Raw genomic sequence first — 13725 nt, forward strand, 5'->3', positions numbered from 1 at the left:
CTGGCTGTGGCTGTGCTCTACCTTTTACACACAGTGATCTTTCCTTCCGCCATCCGTAGGAGCAGCCATCTCCTTCCTTCCCTTCTTTATTTCTTTTCAATCCCAGGAGCATGTCCTTCCCTGTTTTATTTATTTTTTCACTCACTAAATGCTAGGGTTACTGGGATTCCAGGTATACACCATGTCTGGCTTAAAACATTTAAAAACAAAGCCCAGCAGGTTTCTTTTATGTAAAATATCCAGATTTACAGTGTCTCCCCATTCTCTTGGTTGATGCCTTAGCTATGCAGGCATTGGCTCACTTCTCCAGGCTGGCCTCACACTTTCTGTCTCCTGTCCATTACCAGTCCACTCTTCCATCCACCTACCCACTACCCACTGTGAACAAACTCCCGGAGAGAAGCTGCATTGCAGAGACTGATTATTAGAGTCCCAGTACTGAAATGCTGCAGGTCTAATTACTTTATCTTGGGCCACTTTTAACCTTCCAGAACAGCCCTTCCTTGCCTACCACTGTGTCTGAACTAACATCTTGTGACTAACAACCACCTTGGAATCTATTAACTTAGCAGACCACTGGCTGTTACCAAGCTGAAAGCTAAAAATGTCATCAGATAACATCTGAGGTCTACAGAAAAACCTCCTCCATCTTGCCATAACCAATTCTATAAAACCATAAAACTTCATGAAGCTGCTTCCATGTTGGAACATGGAATTTAGGGTAACCTAAGGTTGTGTTCTTGGGCCATGGCCACTCAAAAGGGCTCCAAAATAAGCTATCTCTTATTCCCTTTCAGATGAGAGATGTGGTTTGTGCCAACACCACCCACCTAGTTCTATTAAACCATTCTGATTCCAGAACTGACTTACTTGGAACTGCGAGTGTTCTTTCTTTAGATAAGAACCCCACTTTCCTGCGTGGGGTCACTCACTTAGTTAGCCTGACCCAGATGATCTTCTGGTGAGAACATCCACTCAGCTGGTTGTTCACTGTGAATATCTGCCATGGAGCTGTGCCTGTAGCTTCGAAGATGGGCTGGTCTTCTGTTTCCAACTGGTGTGTGTGTGTGTGTGTGTGTGTGTGTGTGTGTGTGTGTGTGTGTGTGTATGTATGTGTGTGTGTATGTATGTATGTGTGTGTGTGTGTGTGTGTGTGTGCGTGTGTGTGTGTGTAAAACACCAGGCCTGTCCAAATGGTGCAATAGGCTCTGGAGATGGGCAGTTTCTTGGTAGCCAGAAGCCAGTTTCTAGAAGGACCAGTAATTACATACAATAAAAACTAAATCCTAGAAAAGATGTTATGGTAAGCATATTTTTGTAGACTGTAATTTTTACAATAATTTAATGGCATCCCTGAAGAGCAGTGACTTCTTTTTTCAATCTTCCCTCCTTTAGGAAAAAAATCAAAATGAGAAAAAAAGCAACAAGAATAGAAAAAAAAAGGATAAAAGAAAAATAAACAAAGTCACAGAGCCTAGAGTTCTGGATGCCAGGCTGTTCTTTAATCCTAGCCACCATATAGCTTTAGGTCTTCTAGACTTGAAAAGGCAGAACTGGCGCAGTGTGTGTCCTCTAAAAGGAAGCAGGAGAATGGTGGGTGCATGGTGAGTGCACCCACCTGGAGAATGGTGGGTGCATGGGGAGAGCGCTCACCTGGAGAATGGTGGGTGCATGGTGAGAACGCCTGCCTGGAGAGGCCACTGAAGGCCTCTGGCTCTTCTCAAAAGCTGAGGCCAGGAGCAAATGTTAGTTACATGCTGGGCTGGCAACTACCATCTTCTTCCTTAAGGCTCTCACTGAGCGGATGAAGCAGCATGGAGCAACTGTCCTACTGCAGAGACCCTCAGCTGGGTAGGTAAGGAACACAGACAAGGATACCTTCGTATAGTGGCACAAAAATACCACAACACACCTTATTTTTGGTGCTCTTACATGTCATTATTGACCAATCCTTTCTAGTGCAAGATGTGTTTGCTCACATAAAGCATGTTAGAAAAGAAATCAAACAACTTCCTAATAAAAACTAAGACTAACACTTAGAAAACCAATATATACAAAAGCTAAAATGCGAGCATCACACAGAAGTGTCTCCTTCACGTCTTTAAATACACAGCTGTAATCACGGCATTTGTCCAGTTTTGCGGCTTTGTGTGACGGCCTGCACTTATTCTTGATAGTCTTTACACTCTCAATCCAGAGCCTATCGTGTTAACAGCTCAATTTTCTAACTTTTATCTGTCAATTTTGCCTTCAACATTCAATTTTTACTAAAAATAGAAAGAATTATATATACCCACATTTTCCCCCCCTTTCCTTTCCTTTTCCTTTCCTTTTCTTTTCCTTTTAAAGATAGGGATCCTTTTTGTAGACCTGGCTGTCCAAAAGATCCGTCCGCCTCTGCTAAGGATTAAAGGCCACCACTGCCCAGCTACTCACATGGTTTCAAAAATTTATAATACTTACAGTGTTAAGGAATGAGATTATCAGGTGAAATGGCACAAACGGACTTACAGATGCCAACAGGATTTGTTGATTTGAATCTTTTTTTTTTTAAGATTTATTTATTTATTTTATGTATGTGAGTACACTGTCACTAACTTCAGACATGCCCTTTACAGATGGTTGTGAGCCACCATGTGGTTGCTGGGAATTGAACTCAGGACCTCTGAAAGAGCAGTCATTGCTCTTAACCACTGAGCCATCTCTCCAGCCCCCTGTTGATTTGATTCTTACAAGGATCACATTATTTAGAATCCATTTAACAGTTCTTGATCTACCGTTTGTGACAACTAGTAAACTGAAAAGTGACACCACACTGTGCTCAGTCACTGCTCTAGGATGTTTAAGTAGTGACTGCTGCTTCAGAAACAGCCCTGACTCGGTGGCTTTTGTAATGAGGAGGCAAAGAGCGAGCTGTCTTAAACACAAGTTGCCAGGCTCCTCAGAAAGCCTTTATTCATGTGTAACAGACAAAGCGTATCGGTTAGCTTCTTCACACACCAGAACGACAACCCAGTGTCACAGGTAGCAAGCAGTGGGCATACTGTATTTTACTTGAAATCACCTTTTAGGTGAGAATAAAGAGAACATTTATTAACAATTGACAAATGCTAGAATCAACAGTGTCATATAATAATAGATATACAAACCAAAGAAGTCTGATCAATGTGAAACATTGTAGAAACAATGTAAGGAACATTTTTATTTATCTGGGTGTCTAGTGAGACATCTTCTACTTCAAGTACTGTTAAATACCTTAAGACTGATTAAAAAAATTAACAAAATCAATCCTATTAGAGTTTAATATCACTCATTTTGTGATGAAAAGTTTCACAAATATTATTCAGAACTGCTTGAACTGAATGGTACTAATATTAAAACTCTAAACCAAGTATTTTAATACAACACCATGCACAATGAATATATACAATGAAATCTTTCTTAAAACTACATGTTGGCTATTCTATTTAAATGAAACAAAACCCTGCTTTAGATCCAGATGGTTAAGGTAAAAAGGCCAATGAATGGATTTTATTTACCTCTCGAAACATAACCACTTACAGGTTGGCCTTTGTCCATGGGCCTTTCAAATGTCAAAGGTATTTAAAAATAACCAAATAACCATAGAAGAATTCATGCTACTGCATTGCTTCAACCTGTGCCTTATATTATGCGGTCAATTTACTGAAGGGCCAGTTCAATTTTCCTATCAAAACCAAAACACCAATGACTTGGCCTTACAAATCTCTTCTTCTGAGTTAATCTCTTTAGCTAACAACTACAGTCTCAGTGTGGAGGGCTTATGATTCCCAGTGGAGAGTGACCTTTCCAGAAGGTCACCAAACCCTCTCCCTTCCATAAGCCAAGCTTAGCCCTGTTGTCCAGAGGGCCGATGTGTATACAGTCTGTTCTTAAGCCATTTCAAAGGATGACATAAACAGAAGCCTCGCTTTCTCTTTGAGGAGTGATCTGGCAGGGGAGATAAACCAGGAGAGGAGATAAGCATATTGTGAGTGCTCATAATTAAAGACAGAGGTGACATTTTAATAAGACTATTCTTCTTTTGTACACTCAGACCTTAAAACAACAACTTAAATTTAGCCTTTAAGATTCATCTGTGGATGGGAAAATGAGGTTGAAATAAGTTTTATAAAAATTATGTTGTGCACGGTTTTTACATGGATGGCATCTGGCAAACAGAGGGCTGACCATGTAAGCATATAATGCAGAGGGAAATTCCTGTTCCACTGCAGTCTCATTACAATAATACTGTCACCATTGAGGGAAAGTGATGACGAAAGTACACACAGACATACAGACACAGACACACACACACACACACATACACACACACACACACACACACACACACACACACACACACACACTCTGACACAATGCTAATGGAAATAAAAGTCTACAAACATGACCATGTTAGAGGACTTGCTATTGATGCCAGTCATATGAAGGTGAGGTCAAGAGGAAAATCAAGCACAGTAGCACCTACACTACTGGGTGGTGGCAGTGGTGGGTCACACATTTAATCCCAAACTTGGGAGGCAGAGGCTGGTGAGTTCAAGGTCAGCTTGGTCAGCAGAGTGAGTTCCAGGACAGACAGGGCTACACAGAGAAACCCTGCCTCTTGGGGTGGGGGAAGCACCTACACCCACATTCAAAGAGAAGAATACCTTTATCTCTTCCCTGTGCCACCATATTTTTAATGTTTTATTTATGGAGATGCCAAGACAGCAAAGTAGAGAACAGTTAACAGGCTAACTTTATGCTTTCCTAGGTCTACCGGAGGGTTTGGCTGAAAAGTCTCTTAAATTGCTTTCAGACATCTGGCAAAGTGAGAACTGACACAACAAAAGCTAGACATTTCCCTCTCTTGATATTGATTTGAGGCTGGCCTTGAAGGCTGCTGGCCTCGAAGGCTGCGTCACCACACAGACGCTTTACACTGCTTGCCGAGAGCTGGACCTGTGGAGCTCCTCCAAGTTCAGAACATGGATGTCCTGCTCACTATGTGAAGCACAAGAAACATCAGGCAATTGTTGACCACTGCTGTTGTCTGCAGCAAGGAGCATCTGGCTGCCACATCTGCATTCCTGACATTCAAAACAGAGTTGTTAAAGCTGGGCCGTTAAAGTATCTTCTAGTTCTGAGTACAACTTGAAAATAAAACTTTTAAAAGCCACAGTCTGAAATAATGAACTGAAAGAGGGATTTTTCTAGAAAGAACATTAAGATTTTTTTTTATAATACTTGAAAACAAAGCATTACAGTGGGCACTCAGCAAACGGAAAATGGCTTGTCAAACAGTAACACAAGATATAAAGAATCAGAAAATTTAAAATAGTAATTATGTCACAGACGGGTTTCCAGAAAACATCACTGATGAACTCTGTGCTTACAGATTTACCTTAACAACTGTTAGCGTGACATTTTCTCAAACATGGTGACTGCCATCACTGATCCATATGCGGCTTCTATAAACACTGCTGAGTTAGAGCTGTTAAAACCATTTATATAATCTGTGTATTGGAACAGAGTGGACACTATTCCAGGACTACAGCTGATAATAGAGGTCTAAAGAAATGACTAGTGCATTTATTGGAAATAATCATAAGCAAAATCTAGGCCTGGAATGTTATCATTCACATGGAAACAGAAAGAACTGCTAGTTACTGCCATCTGTGTACTCTCTAAGTTCTGCTTTTAAGGCACATCTGAAGCTTATTACATAGTGGTCTGGATTTTTATTAATTTACTTAAATTTTAAGTTACATTTAATCATTTAGTGTACATGCATACGTGTATGCAGGTGTGTGTGTGTGTGTGTGTGTGTGTGTGTGTGTATAAGCATGCACAAGAGGAGGTACATACACACTACAGTGCAAACGTGGAGGTCAGAAGATAACTTATAAGTCAGTCCTCGTCCTTCTCCCTGGGAGCCCCAGGGATTTCACTCAGGCTTGTCCTCGGGCTTGGCAACAAATCCCTTTACCGGCTGAGCTGCATCACTGGCCCCTTGGTTAATTTCTTCTAGTTTGTTTCTATAGTTTATCTATTCACTCATTCAAGATTCTCTAGTGGGTGTGATGTGGTGTGTGCACTGATTTAGATGCTAGGGACAGCATAGAGAGAAAGGAGTGTACCCTCTTACCCTCTTACCCTCGTGGAGTCTACATTCCAACACTTGAGCATTTATAGACTTGATTCTCGGCTTACTAATTTAAAAATCAAATGCTACTTTTATCTAAATTGGCATGAAATTACAAAATATCTTGGGTACCAAACACCTGTCAAGATTATAAAAACTGGAGACATTTTAAATATATCAACCAAGAACTGCAAAAAAAAATAATAATAAAGAAAAGCAAGAAAGGAAGAAAGGAAGGAAGAAAGGAAGGAAGGAAGGAAGGAAGGAAGGAAGGGAGGAAGGAAGTCAGTTTTTGCAGACTTCAGAATGGGAGCATTTCAAAAGATATTAAAAGTAACATTTTTATTAACTTAGATGATTAAGTTCAGTGAACCAGAACCACAATTTATTTAATATCTTGAACTTGACCACCCATTTTCAACTCAAATCATAAAGAATTTATACTTTGACTGTTCTGACCAGGGTATGATTAAGTGTTCTGTAATTTACTCAGTGTCCTTGCAAAACATAATGTAAGTTGGAACAAAGCCCATGGGCAAATAAGGTTTACCATTGCTTCAGTCATTAAAACAAATACATTAATGGCAATTAAGTCCCAGTGGTTAGACCCATGATGGCCTATAAAGTGATGTCTAAACTTTTTTCCTGAGAAAGGGGGATTGGAAGTGGGCCCTAAGTTATACCCGAAGCCCACCTGCTCTGGAACAGGGGAAAGAACACAAACTATGCACTGAGCATGCACAGAAAGATGCTGGCTGCAAACACACTCAAGGGGAGTTGGCTGGTAACATGAAGGTCATGGTGGCAGGCAGGTGGCCCTGGCAATAGTGTTGTGCTCTTCCCATCTCCTCTTCTTCACAGAGTAAAAACAAGTTTTCTGGGAGAAGAGGGTCTCCACCCCTAGTTCCTGTCAGCTCTCACTGCTGTGTAGGACTAAGTGAGAAGGCATGAGGGTTGGGCAAGCTCCTGGGAGTCGGCGTTTGGCACAGCATGTCTGCGTGAGGATCCCTGCGGCTGGGTGTACCTGTTACCAAGCACCTCTGTTTCACGTGGGACCTTCCACTTATGGGGCCTCCAGTGTGGCAGGAAGTTTGGGGGAGTCTGACTTCTGATTTATTTCATTTCTGTTGTTTCCAGGAAGTTGCCAGACAGCTGCTATAGCATGCTGACTTTTGGTTTGGTGATCTTAAACGTAAATGGAGTACGAAGTTAAAATGAATCTATCTGAAGGTAATATGGATAATCATGGTGCCAATAACTAAATTTATGTGGCGCTTTACAGTTTCATTGGGTTTTCCTCTGCTTTAGGTCTTTGGATACTCAGACCTATTGGAGGTGTCTTTTTTCGTCCAATAAGGCCAGATTTCAAACAACTAATGCAGAAAATCAAATGCTTGGTTTTTTTTTTTTAATCTTTTAATTTTGAGGGCTGGAGTGCGCACATATATAAGCATGCACATGGAAGCTAGAGGCTCCTGCTGGAGACCTTCTTCTACCATTCCCAACTTTATTTTTTGAGATAGAATCTCTTCAGTGAACCTGGAACTCAATGATATAGCCACTCTGGCTGGCCAGAAAGCTCTAGAGTCACCTGTCTCTGAACCCCTAGTGCTAGGATTACAGATGTGTCCTGCTGCTCCTGGCTTTTGTATGGATGCTAGGAATTCTGACTGGTGTGGCATGCACTGTGCCCACTGAACCCCAGTTTTTTATTTCTTTACATCATCTCCCCTGTGAAGCAGTAAGAAAAGTTAAACCCTTGTCTTGTGGTATTGACCACATACAAAGCAGGAAGGACAGTTGAAGCCTTGTCTGTGCGGTATTGACTAGGAACAGTTAGGAGAGCCCAAGAACTGCAACAGTGCTGAGGCAGGATGGGCCTGGGGCAGCAAGAGCTTAGAGAAAGCACAGTCAAAGGATCTCAGAGATGAAACTGCACAAGCTACAAGAAGATGAAAAACAGATTCCAGGCAGAACGGCTCTAGTTCAGCTTAAGAAGCAAACTTGGTTTACAACACTGGTTTCTTGAAACAAATGGAATTAAAATAAGCACAGCGATCATATTAACCAATTAGTCTTCTGTTTTAAAAACTTTTGTTCCCAGAGCTAATTAACTACCTCATGAAGGAGATTTTTAAAATTTAAAACTACTAAAGAATATCACTAACCAAAACTATCTGCATTTTCAAAATTTCTGTATTTCATGCCCCTTAGACATGGACTCAGGGCTCCAGCCCCAGCCCTCTACTTCCTGCCACCCAGACTGGCTCTCCACTGGAACAGCTGTCTACTGACCAGATCTCAGAGCCTGGATGCTTCAGCATCTGCTTCTATCAGTCTTGAAACCAACACTGGCATAAACGCTCTCATCTTGAGTGTATTTATCCTGTGTCTAATTTTAGTTTTATTGTATCGAAATGACTGACATGGGTTTAACTGCTTTGTCTGATAGATGTTGGTGCATCAGACTGACAGATGCTCACTCTTACTGTTATTAGCCTGATATATTCTGACTAATTTATAGAATGAGAGAGGGTATGTTTTCTCCTACACATCCATCCTGCTCAGTGGCTGTGTCATCATCAAACATTTAGAAAGAACCAGCTATGTGAAAAACATTATGATAATCCCCTGAGAGCACAGAAAAATGTGAGCACAGTCCCCACTCGTCAAGGAACTTGTGGGGAGACAAAAACCAAATCTACATACAGATGACAGGAGAAGAATAGCAAAGGTAGGCTCAGGCACTGTCACTCGGGGCCCATATAAAGTTGATGTCACCAGGAAGCAAGCAACACATGGAGTTAAACCTGACTGTGCAGAGACCACAAGGGCAAAGCAAAGGTGTGAGAAAGAGCTTGCGGGTGGACCCCTATGTGGGTGACATAAACAGGAACATTGAGCCAAGCTGTTTTAGATAAGATTCAAAGGATATTCTGAGTTCAAAGATGCCTCAATTGGGGGTTGGGGATTTGGCTCAGTGGTAGAGCGCTTACCTAGGAAGCGCAAGGTCCTGGGTTCGGTCCCCAGCCCCGGGGGGGGGGGGGATGGGGGGAAGATGCCTCAATTGCCAGCTGCAATATCTTTATAAGAGGTTTCTTATATCCAGACCCTGTCCACAGCTCTATCCTACTCAATTACTCCCATATTAACTCTCTTAAACTACATGTGCTTGCGCATGTGCGCATGCACACACACACACACAGAGACGCACACATAGACACACACAGAGACAGACAGACAGACAGACAAACAGACACAGACACAGACAGACAGACAGACACACACACACACACACACACACACACACACACACACACACACACACACACACCATTAAGCCAGTCCTTGGTCAACAGAGCACTGAGTAGGCACTGTCGATTCAGAACATGGCTCCAAGGTAACTGCACTCATCTTTGCCCTATTCTTCTACAGAAGAATCCAGTAAACTCTGGCCAACCATTCATCTCTGCCTACACGGTACAAAGGGCTTAGGAGGCTTAGAAGGAGGACTGTGGATATGAGGCCAATCCTGCCAGCCCCACCCCATCACCACCAAAAAAGGGCACAGAGACAGTAGATAAAGGGGTGGATAGGGTCATTCAGTAGGCCACACTTCACTTCCCCTGGCATGGGAATTCTAGACTCAACCATGTCAATTCTCTTGGCTGCCCACTCCCTGCCTTGCATCCTTAAGCAGTCTTCCTCGTCATTATGGACACTCACCAGATCTCAGAACCCATCCCATCATCCTATGTGCCCAGCTGCTCTTCAAGAGGTATCTATCAGGGGCCTACTGTGTGCTAAGGACTAGTGCTGGGTCAATGGAGTTAATGACAAGTCTTTTTGTCTGAGTGTGTGGGCATTATAATTGAGGCAGGGTGACAGGAAGGGAGAAGACCTGCTGTTTGGTTTAGGACTGATGCCAAGTTCCCCTTCCTTTCAGCCACCACTGTTCCATCTCCCCACAATCAAACACTGGAAGAAAGGGCCCCGGTGAGCAGCAAAGTGCCAGAAAATGCCTCCCACAGTTCCTTGTACATTGCATATGTGCTGCATTGCACTGAGGTCAATTTAAATTATCCATGCCCTATTAATTGATATATAAGTACACATTTCACAATCTTACGTTTTATTTTTTTTGAGACAGGGTTTCTTTGTGTAGTTCTAGCAATTTGGAACTCATTTTGAAGACCAGGCCGGCCTTAAACTCAGAGATCCACCTGCCTCTGTCTCCCGAGCGCTGGGATTAAAGACATGCATCACCGTTGTCCAGCTCCTTACTATTTCTTAATGTATACATTACTACATTAGGATGTAAGGGTAGACTTTTAAGGTCTATGACCATAAGAGAAACCAGAAACAAACACAACCCTGAGGTACACACACACATAGATTTTAATATGTATTTATTAGCCAACAGTAACGACGAAATGACAACATTGTGACCACTCTCCAGCAGAATAAAATACCTTTTATCTAAACAGATAAGCAATTATGAAGATTTTAGGCTAAGGACAAAGAGCTCCTTCTAGCATATGAAGACACGTGAATGGAGCTAAAGAATTATATATAGATACACTCACGTGCTTGGATGTATCCATCTTTAAACAGCCTATCAAAACTGTCTAGCACACTGCTGGCTATAAATGTGCTATACCTGACAGGGAGAAAATTCCATGAAAGATTATAAAAGCTTGCTAGAAGCATTAAAAAATTCCAGCCATTTCATTATTTGTCATTCAGCAACTGTTAATATTACTTTTTGTATTCTTAGTGAAGCTTGAAATTAACATGGCTTTTTGTTTATTTCTTCATTTCTGCACCCTTGTCAGCTCATCTCAGGAATGCAGTTTGTTAGCTGGCTTACTGTAGTGCCAAAGAAAAAGCTCGGGGAAGCTTAAGCTGACTAGTGAAAGGCTCTGCATGAAAACGCATTTGTGTTTTAACCTCTCAGAAGCAGAGCAGTTAACTTAAAATAAATATTTAACATCTTTGGTGCTTTTATCAAGATTCATTTTGACATGGACATTAAACCCCCAGGGAACAAAGTCTACTGGAAAAAGTAGATTGAAAAGAAAAGGTGAATCTAGAATTTTCAAAGGCAAACCAATCTCCAGAAATGCTCCTCCCTCCACAAATCATTACTCTGAACTTAGTGTGGGCTTAGCATTCTGAAGTCTCTCAGGGTAGTAGTCTTAGGCAATGTCTTTTCTGCCCCAGCAATGTTTTTGTTGTGTGCTTGCCTCGCTTTTGCCCTACCCTGCTCCACCATGGCTACTTCACACATGGATCCTGGTTCACACCCAAGGCACCTTATTGCCCACATAGCCCAAGCAAAGCACAGATCTTGATAGGGAAAGCTACCTAACACTTCTCGGGCACAGACCCTTGGCAGGGTAGCAAGCCATAACAAGTCTAGCCATCCCATGGTAGGGACCATTTATTAAGTTTCTCTTGTTGACTTCAATCCTTCCTTACATAGTGCCTTACATAGGGTTTTGAGAGGATGACATTTTATAAGGGGTTGCTGGGGGCGGGGATGACTTAAAAACTACAGAGCTTGACAGACAGGAACAAGAGTGATCAGTGGTGGTAACTAAAATGGCTTCGCTAAATGGCTCAAATGTAGCAAAGTAAAATGTAAACAAACCAACAAACCAACAAAAAACCCAAGCCTCTCAGGATAAAATGGTCCAGAAATCTTCAGAGGACAGAATCCTGTCTCATTTATGACATGTGCACATTTACCTGAGCTTCCTATATTCCCCACCCAGAACAAGGTACATCTTGCAGGTAGCTCCTCATTTGGGTGTGTGGTCACCTGCCAAACCAGGCTCTGCAGAATGGCCTGAATATATTATTTTAAGTCCCCTTCCATAGGACTGTCACCTGAGTCCATCTCACAGCCAGGTACTTGGTGATAGGACCAGGGGGCTACTAAGTTACACAGGAGCTACACACAGTTTTTCCTGCCCCATAAACTTCCTGTGAAGGGCAGGTCATACTGTATTCACCCCTCCTTTTGGTTGGCACTAAGTCACTGTAGAATAAAATCACGCTGAGTCACAGCATGACACAGCCAATCTCCATCTCTATTTTGGGAGCATTTTACACACAGGAGCTGGCAACACACCTTTCCTGATATAAACACAGCTCTGCCGGCTGCAAATTTCAACTGGGTCAATCTTGCTGCATCATTTGACTACTTGAAACTTCATTTAAACTTTCAGAGTTTTTTGTTTGTGCCAATTTTGATGATAAAATTGTGCTGCAATCCTGGACCAAAACTGAGGACAGGCTGGATGGAGGTGGAGGGAGGGGGGAGGAAGTGGCCCTGCTTTTCTGGTCCCTCCAAATGGCTTTATTAGCTGATTTTGAAAGTTTGCAGTGCATTTTCAAAATGCTCCACACCCCACAATTAAACCAAACCACAAATCTACTTCCAAAGCCAAATGATGTCTGGAGTTTAAAGACAAAAACTGTACTGGTAGATTTACATGGTAACCCCAATGGTACACACTCCTCCTTCCCCCAGTTCCTCTCGTACCAAAATGTGTGCAATCAAGGCAGGACTGAACACCATCTCTATTGGATGTTGAACACTATGAAAGGACATATCTCTGTTTCTGGGAATTCAAAATCAACCTGTTTGCTTTACATGAAAACTAAGGATTGTGGTTGCTACCACCAGAGAACACCTTTAAAGATCTCTACATCAAGACTCATACTTTTAGAAATTTTCTGACTTTCCAAGAAGCATATGGGATATAGCCTGGATGTTCATGTGCCAAGCTGAGTATGCTATGCATGGTGTCCTCTTTTCTTATGGAGAGGAAACTGGAGTTCTCTGTGTGTAGTCCAGCATTTCTTCTTCATTTTGAGCTGAGGCTGCTTCTAGGAACCTCTCCTGGAGATGCTGAACTGCTCTAGACTTTCCTGCCTCAGCCCCTATCTGATACGACTTTGGATTTAGGGCAGAGCCATTGCTCAGGTCAGGTACAAATGTGGCTACTACTCCAGATTCTGATTTTACTTGCTGTGGAGTGGAGACCCGTTAGAGTTCGGTCCTAAATGATGTCTGTAGTGTTATCACCCATCACAGACCCTCCTTCACTCATGCATACACTCAGTTATCTCCTTCTACCTTCCACTGAGGACCTACAAGAAGCATTGTACTGCTACCAGAACACTGCATAAGATCCACACCCAGGCTTGAGAAACGTCTATTGGAGCGAGGCCAGATAAACATGGAGGTGTGTGAGCAGGTGTTAGAGTGAGGGTCCTGCTGGAGTACAGGACAGGCATGCCAACTCTGCCTCCTGCAGAGTCTACCCAGACTGCTACCTCTCATAGCAGCTCCCCAGTCATCCCAGGTGTGTCTGCCCAGGCAGACATGCATGGCTCTTGCCTCCACAAGAATCTGTTCCTTCCCAGCAGGGCCTGTCGCTTTCCCCTCATCTGTGCCCCCACGGTATTTAGCATCCTCTCTGGCATGTGTAAGTGCTCGCGCATGTTTATTGTTGCTCCAAGTCTACTCAATGGAAACCACAGAAGTAGCA

At 42.5% G+C, this 13725-nt stretch overlaps 1 protein-coding gene and 1 long non-coding RNA gene across 12 annotated transcripts in view; one reads left to right on the plus strand and one right to left on the minus strand.

Moving 5' to 3' along the window:
* Hipk2 (homeodomain interacting protein kinase 2) overlaps positions 1–13725 on the minus strand; it is a 189803-nt gene that overhangs the window by 90839 nt on the left and 85239 nt on the right.
* Positions 913–5197, plus strand: LOC147994812 (uncharacterized). Its single transcript, XR_015686493.1, has 3 exons — positions 913–1057; positions 1790–1855; positions 4793–5197. It is a non-coding gene; the product is annotated as an uncharacterized LOC147994812 (long non-coding RNA).

This window comes from Rattus norvegicus, chromosome 4 (assembly GCF_021556685.1).
Source record: "Rattus norvegicus strain SHRSP/BbbUtx chromosome 4, alternate assembly SHRSP_T2T, whole genome shotgun sequence".
NCBI classification, from domain to species: domain Eukaryota; kingdom Metazoa; phylum Chordata; class Mammalia; order Rodentia; family Muridae; genus Rattus; species Rattus norvegicus.